The sequence below is a fragment of the Macrotis lagotis genome, chromosome 1 (assembly GCF_037893015.1).
Source record: "Macrotis lagotis isolate mMagLag1 chromosome 1, bilby.v1.9.chrom.fasta, whole genome shotgun sequence".
In the NCBI taxonomy this organism is placed as follows: domain Eukaryota; kingdom Metazoa; phylum Chordata; class Mammalia; order Peramelemorphia; family Peramelidae; genus Macrotis; species Macrotis lagotis.
Window position 1 is genome coordinate 21783122 of NC_133658.1, and position 8456 is coordinate 21791577.

At 43.7% G+C, this 8456-nt stretch overlaps 1 protein-coding gene across 3 annotated transcripts in view; it reads left to right on the forward strand.

Moving 5' to 3' along the window:
• Positions 1 to 8456, forward strand: part of EXOC6B (exocyst complex component 6B) — a 525494-nt gene that overhangs the window by 13612 nt on the left and 503426 nt on the right. The window lies entirely within an intron of this gene.

Sequence of the window (8456 nt, forward strand, 5' to 3'; positions counted from 1 at the left end):
ATCCTTGAATTCTTGGGGGTTAACCTCTTCTTACCTTACAATCTGGAAGATTTCAGTCAGTTTTTAGATGAGCTCTGGACTCTCCACCTTGTAGATCTCAGCTGGAATGGAATCAGCACCAGGTGCTTTTTGACTTGAAAGGAGCCTAATGGCTTCAAAAACTCTTCTTCAGTTAGGACTTCAGCTAGGGACTGATTGACTTCAACTTGAGGTAGATGATCAATGGCTTCTGCATTGATTGATGGTGGGCTGTTAAGCACACTATGGAAGTGTTCAGCCCTTCTCCCTAGGATCATGTCCCTATTGTTAATCAATGTGGCACCAGCACTGAGTAGTTGAAATGCACCATAGGTCTTTTCCCCACTAATAACCTTCAGGGCATCATAAAAGCATTTTGGATTGTTACTGTCTGAAAAAAATTGAATTTCATCTACTTCTTACTGAGCCCAGAATCCTGCATCTCTCTAAGCTTTGCTTGGAATCTACTTTTGATGGAATTAAATGTTGCCTTCTTAGAAGTAGATGAACTATTCTAGGGTAAACCCTCTATTTCCCCACCGTTTTCATCAGATAGGAAAATTGAGAGGGTATTGCTCCTGAACCTAAGGAAGAGGGTAAGATTGAGGGGACAATCTTTTGGAGGAGATGAGAGGGCATTGGGACAAGGACACATTGTAGACCTTGTGGCCTTGGCAAGGAAAAGAGGAGAGGCAAAAGGGATATTGTTAGGGGTTTTAAGATGAATGGAAGGGAAGAGACAAGAGAGAAGGGGAGACTAGGCTGAGAGAGTCAGGGCACAGGAATTGGCCTGTATGGTGAAGATGGATATAATGAATCTCCCTTGACTGAAAGGATGGTGAATGAAGATGGCAAAAGGACAGTCTGGAAATGGGCCTGAGGATCAAGGTTACTGGACTTTGCTTCTCCTAGTCCCATGTTTTGGGACTAGGGAGGTGGGTTAGTGATGCAATCTGAGTAAAGGACAGTGTGGTAGAGTGGCCAGTGATGGAGTTTTCCAAAGAAAGCCAGGTCTCGTGAAATTCAAGAAGGAATGAATATGAAGGAAAGAGATCTAGGACAAAGGGGAGTTTATTAGAAATAGACAGTATTTGCCCTTGGCAGGAATGACCATTTGAGGGAAGGGTTAGTTGCCCTTTGTGGTCTGGTGATGAGCTTGGAGTCAGTGGGCAGCCTCTTACTGTCTTGGATTCCCAGAAAGACTGTGTCTCTGAGCTCTCAGTGGGCATGAGAGCAGGTGGCGATTGAGTCTCTTGGGAGCTGGGCTGAGCTCTCCCTCTCACTTGCGCTGACAATATTTAGACCTTCCAACACAGCTAGTAAAGCAGTATGGCTCCAAATCCAGAAGCTAGGGTCCTTGAAGCCCCTCTGGCCAGGGTGATAAAGCTCACTGACCCTCTTTCTTCCTCCCTTCCTCCCCCCAGAGGAGGAGTTCTGTTCTAGTCTGGGGAGGTTGCAGTCACCTGTCCAAGGTTACCTAGGTGTGTGGTGAGTAGTGAAGCTTTGAAGTGAGCCAGGAAAAATGAATGAGAACAAGGGACACAGAAAGAGATGTTGAAACCCAACAGGGGAGGGGATCCCCTTCTGACCCCCCAAGGGATAACAGTGGCTGGAGGCGGGAGGTGATTGGAAACTGCTCTATTTTGGGGGGACTTTCTTCAACTGGGAGATTAAACAAGGTCTGGTTGGAGGATCCACAGGGGACTTGTGCGGGCAGAGGGACTGATGTCACTGGAGAAGCTGTTTGCCACTAGGGACAGCAGGCTGTGCAAGGAGGCAAAGATGATGACACAATCCAAAGATTCCCTGAGAGCCAATTAATCTGAAGTGTGAGATAAGGTCTGAGAGCTGCAGGAAAGGCAGCAATCGATTGTTAGGAGGAATTGCCCTTTGCCCTTTGCTCAGCAAAGCTTTCCTTGTCGTTGCTCAGTGGGAAACTTTGACTCTCACTGCAGAAGGTCCCCTTTAAGGGAGGCTGCCCCTCAGCTTCCTCCTGTTTCATTCTGAGACTTGAGAGATAGGGGGTGCTGTCCAAAGTTTGGGCCAGATGCTCCTATAGCTCCCCAAAGAGACCCAGGCTCTTATTCAGTCCTCAGAATGGGTCAGAGTTTGGGCCATTCCCCAGGGCCAGGAGGGTGCCACTAGCAAGTTTATTACTTCCCTTGTCATTGGGCTTCTGAGCATTGAAAAAGGCGTGGAGCTGTTCTTTTTTAATTGTGGAAAATTCATATTACTGGTAGTGTGGAGAACTTAGGGTGTGGAATGAGGTACAACCTAAATCAGGCAAGAAACAAGCTTTATACATGTTGGTTAGGGGGTTTGTTTTTCTTTTCTTCCCGAATGGGAGAGTGGACAAGGGTAAATGGTGGGATGAGAATTCAGACTTGAACATCAAATAAAGCTGACCTGGAGTGGCTTGCCATTTCCTTTTCCAGTTCATTTGACAGATGAGGAAACTGCGGCAGACAAGGTGAAGGGACTAGCTCAAGGCCAAAGCTAGTTAGTGTCAGAGAACCAAGGAACTAAGGACACAAACTTAGTGTTCTGAACTCAGGAAGAGAAGGCTTTCTGGTTTCAGACCTGGCCCTCTGCCCACTACTCCACCCTGCTGCCCTGGTAGTTGTAGCAGGTGTCATTGAATGTTGGTCAGTCTTGAAGGCTTCCAGTGCAGTACAACTGACTTTATAACACCAGATACCATTACCTGGTTTTATTTGAATTTTCATTTAAGGGAACGGGCCCTAGATGATATCCCACTGCCTCACTTTCCCCTGTACTTCTCAGCTGCATCCACATGTAGTGTGTCAATCTACAGTGTGCCCAGGGACCCAGGGACCAGTTACACCCTGCAGGAGGTATTATTGCTGTTGAGGCCTCCTGGTTTTCATTGTCATTCCTGCCAAGGCATTGGGGGTTCAGGACACACTGAGGAGACATTCTCTGCCCTATTTATCTCCTGTCCTCATGATAAGTCTTGGAAATTTCTGGAAATCTCTCTAGGAATAATAGAGCAGACTAGAGTTGGCATAGCCTAGTGTTGGGAATCAGAAGACCTGGGTTCAAATCTCAACATTGTCATTTAGCTATGTAATGATGGCTGGACTATGTAATGCCTCAGTGTTCTCATCTGCAAAATGAGGGTAATAATAATTGTAATTCACAGAGTTGTTTCCAAGAAAGTAATTTCTTGTCAAACATTAAAGCACCTGCAATTGGAAGGGGGAATGTCTTTCTTTTCTTTTCTTTTCTTTTTTTTTTTTTTTAAATTTCTTGGTTGGGGCCTAGTCTTGTTCTTGGAACTGTCTGGTGATAAATTAATGGTTGTGGACAGAGATGACTTAGGCTATGAATGGATGAATGAAAAATGATTTATTTAGCACTTTCATTGTGCTTTGCAATGTGTTTGGTGTAACCACATGTTGGGAAAACAGAAAGTGAGGCAGTCCTCATTGCAAGGAATTCATATTTTAATGGAGGAGACATCCTGTATATAAAGTTTTGGCCACAAGTCCCATGGTTCTTGGGGTGGAAAGGCAAAGCAGATGGTAATGCATCTTCTTTAGTGTTATTTCCACTGACAAATCCATATCCATTTTTGCTGGTGAATCATTTGGCAGCAATAACTCGGTGGTGAGAACCTTGGTTTCGGGATCTTTGAGGGGCTGGGCTGCAGCCTCTGAAGCGGTTGGCAGGCTGCATCTCCAGCTGGGTGGCTTCTCAGGATGATGGCTGTGGCAGGAAGCAGACCCTTAGGTCTGGGGGGAGTGCTGCCAGTGTCAGGGTTTGGGGTCTTAGCTGTTAGTCTGTAGCAATTAGTCAGCAGTTAGTGTTGGTGGTTAGGGAGGGTGGGCATAGTCTCCCTGACTCCACTCTACCGTATGGCTATGGGGCCCCTGCTGGAGCCAGGGCCTGCTTTCTGGAGGGGGCACTGTGACTCCACAGCTCTTGGGTTCAAAGTGTGATAGAAGAAGATGGTACTTGAGGTCTCAATGGTGGTTTGCCTTGCCTGGTAGATGCTGCTTTAAGGTGCCCTGCCATTTCATCTAGATGTCTGCCCTGTAGGTAGCAGGTGGCAGACCATCTTCTTGAGTAGCCCAGAATAAATGTTGTTAGCTTGATCCTTATTTCAGGGAGTAGGCTGATTTCACTTATTTCCTGGTAATACAGATTGAATAAGATTCCAGACTTTGTGGCCTTCAGCAATATTCCATCTTTGAGCTTTGGATCTTGTTTCAGAGATTGCTCAGATACTCCGGCTTGATGCCAAGTCAGTCTTGTGGACATAGGAAATAAAAGTTCTTTTGAATCCAACTGTCTTTTTGTCTTTCATATCACATCTTTTCCATTCTGCCCATGTTTTACAATTATCAGGTACAGAAAGTAAGACAGCCCCTCATCTCAAGGGTCTCTGTCTTAAATTGAGTTGAAGGATGAACAGGCCCTTGAGAAATAGTCATTAAATCTCAGTTTAGCTCCACTTGGAGTTAGAGATTTCACTGGCCTTTTCCATTGTGAATCTCCTTGGTTCTGTGGGTTAGTCTGCCCTTGGGAGGTGGTGGGCCGTGGAGGGGAGCAGTGGCAGATATATACTCTCTTTGGATTCAGCCACCTTGATCTAGCTCCCAGGGACTCATTAATGACTTTACATTCTTGGATAAGACATGGAATTCTGTTTTGGGCAAATGTGGGCTCTTTGGGTTGTGGTTGTCTTTGTTTTTCCCTTGTCTCTGAGAATTTCAGGATTTATGGCTATGAGTGAAAAAGAAAAGAAAAGAAAAAATAAATGACAGATGAAGGCGGCAATTTTTTTTTTGTCTTGAAACTATATGACAGTTCATATATTCCAGATCACATACATGTGTGTTACATTGAACTTTCTATGGTCATTAGACCATTTCTATTGTCATATACATGTTTGTTACATTAACCTTTCTATGGTTTGGGAAATTCTACTTGGGAATTTTTACCTTTGAACCTTTGCTCAAGGAAGGCTATCGTGGACGAACTACAGAGTTCTGTTGGACAGGTTATAATTTGGCATATTCCAGACTTCTAAGGGAAAATTCTCATTTTAGAGACCAATCACAGGGCAGTAGGAAACAGCCTTCTCTGGTAAAGGAGCTTTCAGAAAGGGGAAAGGCCAACTCGAGGCTTGGCCACTGAATCCCAGAGCAGCTGGAAGTGCCTTCAGTGGCCCTGATGTTTACTGTGATGAAGCTAGATTTAATAGTATGCAGTCATCCTTGGCCTATACCCAAAGGACTGAAAAGATGACTTCATTGATGATTGCCTATCCACAAGGTAACAAAGACGCAGCTCTCCTGAGCATTGACTTGCTCCCATCTGTGCTCACACCCATCCTACTCTCATTATTTATTAAGCAACTTATTTGTAGCAATTGGAATTTTGCAAAATGCTTTCCAGTCATTTTTATTAGTTAGAAATCTTTCCAGTCCAGAGAGCCATGCTGCTCTTACTGATGTCACTTTGAAGCAGAGGTGAAATGATCTCTGGGCAGTCAAGTGACTTGTTTGCAGTCCCACGCTGAGACTGCAGTGACCCTAGGATTTATATTGCCAGCTTGGGTTCTCTTTCACGATGATCTTATTTTCAAGGTCCCTCATTCTGTTATATAATGAACTACTTTATTCTTTGGAGCTAGAGTGATATTCTTCCTTGGAAGTCTCCTTCCATCTACACTGTCTCAGAAGAGCTGCATGGTATCTTAAGGGGTGCAGTCTTAATTATTTATCTAGAAACTAGTTGATAACATGTGGATATTTGTACCCTTTAGCAAATTACCCAATTTTCCTCCTTGGTGTTTTATGTTATGATTTGAACTAAAACTTTTTTTTAGAAAGATTTTATTTATTTTGAGTTTTATATGGTTTGCAGAAGGCAGTCTACTAGTCTTTACATTGTTTCCATACTGTACACTGATCTAAGTTGAATATGATGAGAGAGAAATCCTATCCTTAAGGGAAAAAAATAAAGTATAAGAGAGAACAAAATTATATAATAAGATATCAAGTTTTTTTTTAAATTAAAGGTAATAGTCTTTGGTCTTTTGAACTAGAACATTTTAAATCAAATTTCTTACGGGTCTGTATCTGTATTCCTTTCTTATCATCGATGGGGGTAAACATTCTGTCTCTTTACCTCTCAACCCTGCTCCCCCCCTTTTGCTTCTGAGTACAGGAGTCCCCTATTGATTTTGATTTTTCCTAGCTTTATGTGATTGCATAGATTTGGCATATTTTTGGTGGTACCTGCAGTCATTGTGATTTAAAAATGTCCCAAGAGAAGATTTCCCCTCCTGCCTGGAGGTAGAGTTTTGGGAGAACCACCTTCCTATTTTCTGAGGAATCTGACTGATCCTGAGGGGATGCCAGGTGGACAGATGGAAGTCTCTTTTCCTAATTGACCTTTCTCTCTGGACCCTGTTGGAGTCTAGCAGCCCTGCCGGGATCTCACATGTTGGGGGCTTTGGCTTGTACTGTCTGTTGTGAAGTACAGTAGCTTCATGGGAGCCCCCTTTGTCCAGCTGGCTGTGGCTCCGTACTACTGGTTCAAAGGCACCCTGAGCCTCTTTGTTTCCTACATCTAGGATAGGTATCTGACAGAAACATTTTCAAAGGCATTCATGGGAAGGAGCGTTGATGTTATTCCTCTTTTGTAGTAGAAGGTTGCATCTAATGTCATTAGCTATTTTTCCCTTTCATTGGTGTGTTCTGCCTTCGTATCCACAAAATGACAATAGCCAATTTTTATTTAACACGATATCACAAATCATACTACTAAGTTAGATGGAGTTCAGGTTATAGTATACTGAATGTCTTGTTGATTTTTTTCCCCTGTTCTTAGGAACTTAGAGGTTTTACTAAAACGAAGGAGGCTTTATCAGAGATTCAGTCACATTAGGAAGTTCCTGAGTCATTGTGAAGAATTTCTGTCCCACTCTCATCCCCTCATTATACTCTTACATCCACAACCACATAAGGATCCTAATTCCAGACACTCCCTTATGCCAATATTTTCTAGACTTCAATTCACTAGTTCAGCCATTCCTAATGAATCTTCTTCTCACTTGGATTCTGGAGAATGAATGAACTTCTTGAGTGGAGAAAAATTGATGATTGATGATTGATCCACAGATCATGTCTCTCTTGCTACTGATCACTGTTCTTCATGTCTTCTCACCCATTGTGATTTCTTTATTGAAAACTTGGAGAGAAAATTCAGTTTAGGGTGATAGGAAGCCTGTGGGACTAGAACTTGGCTTCAGATCCCAGCTCTAGAACTTAGTAGATGGTTTTCCTTTAGCTCAGCGACCTTGAATTTCTCTCAGCTTATGTCTTCACCCATAAAATGGGCACGTTAATGCTTTTCCCAATTACCTCACCAGGTCATTGTAAGAAAGGACTTTATAAATCGAATATCTTTACTAGTTTATAAATTATTATTGTTGCTTGGTGGCTACAAAGTTATTAATATTCTACATTTTATAAAATTGTTGTTGATGATGGATTTAGATAATGGATGGGACTTTAGGGATCATCTTCCAACCATCTCATTTTACAAATGAGAAAACTGAGACCTCCAGAAGTCAAGTGACATGGCCAAGTTGACACCTGAAGTCCTAGCAGAGGCAGAATTGATTCTTGGGTGCTCAGATCCCAATCCAGTAGTCTTTTCCACTATGCCCCGATGTCCTGTTGGTAAGATGCTTTAGGTCTCAGCATATTTTCGATGGCCTGGCCTGGAAGTGTAGGATTTCCTCCATTTTCAGCCCCCAGGTGCTGCCTTCCGTTATACTGGGTCCTACAGGTAGAAGTGAGGATTCCTTCTTCAGTTGTCTCACGTCACCTCATCCCTCAGTTTGAGCTCTCCCATATGCACACATCATCTCTGCAGATCCTCTCATTTATCTGCATGCATCAGCCACCTTTCTAGACCATCATCTCCTTGGGATGGCGAGCTATTGTAGACTTTTATCTTCCATAGTGTGTGTGTATAGTCTGGACTTGGTGACCAGGCATCTCCTGTGAGGAAGGGCCATCCCTAACCTGATTGAGATGCAGTCTTTACTTGGAAGGGCAAGGGCCAAGTGGGCTGGCCACAGCCACATCAGGCCCTGGTGGTGATACAAGAGAAAAGTCCCAGACCAGAAATCTGATGTGAAACTTCAGATCTAGGCCAGAGCAGCCTAGAAAAGGCCTGAAAATGAGCTGAAGGCAAAAGAGGCCGGGAATAGAAAAGATAGTTGTTCCATGGGCCTGTCTTCCTGCAGGTGCTTAGGGGGTGAGGGAAGGGTCTCTGCCCCGGTTAGATTCCTGGTGACATGGTTTTTATGCTGCATAGTTTGGGAGAAATGAGTCCATTGATCTCCTTTAGGAACTTAACACAGACACTCCCACCCCCCCCACCCCCCCCCCCAG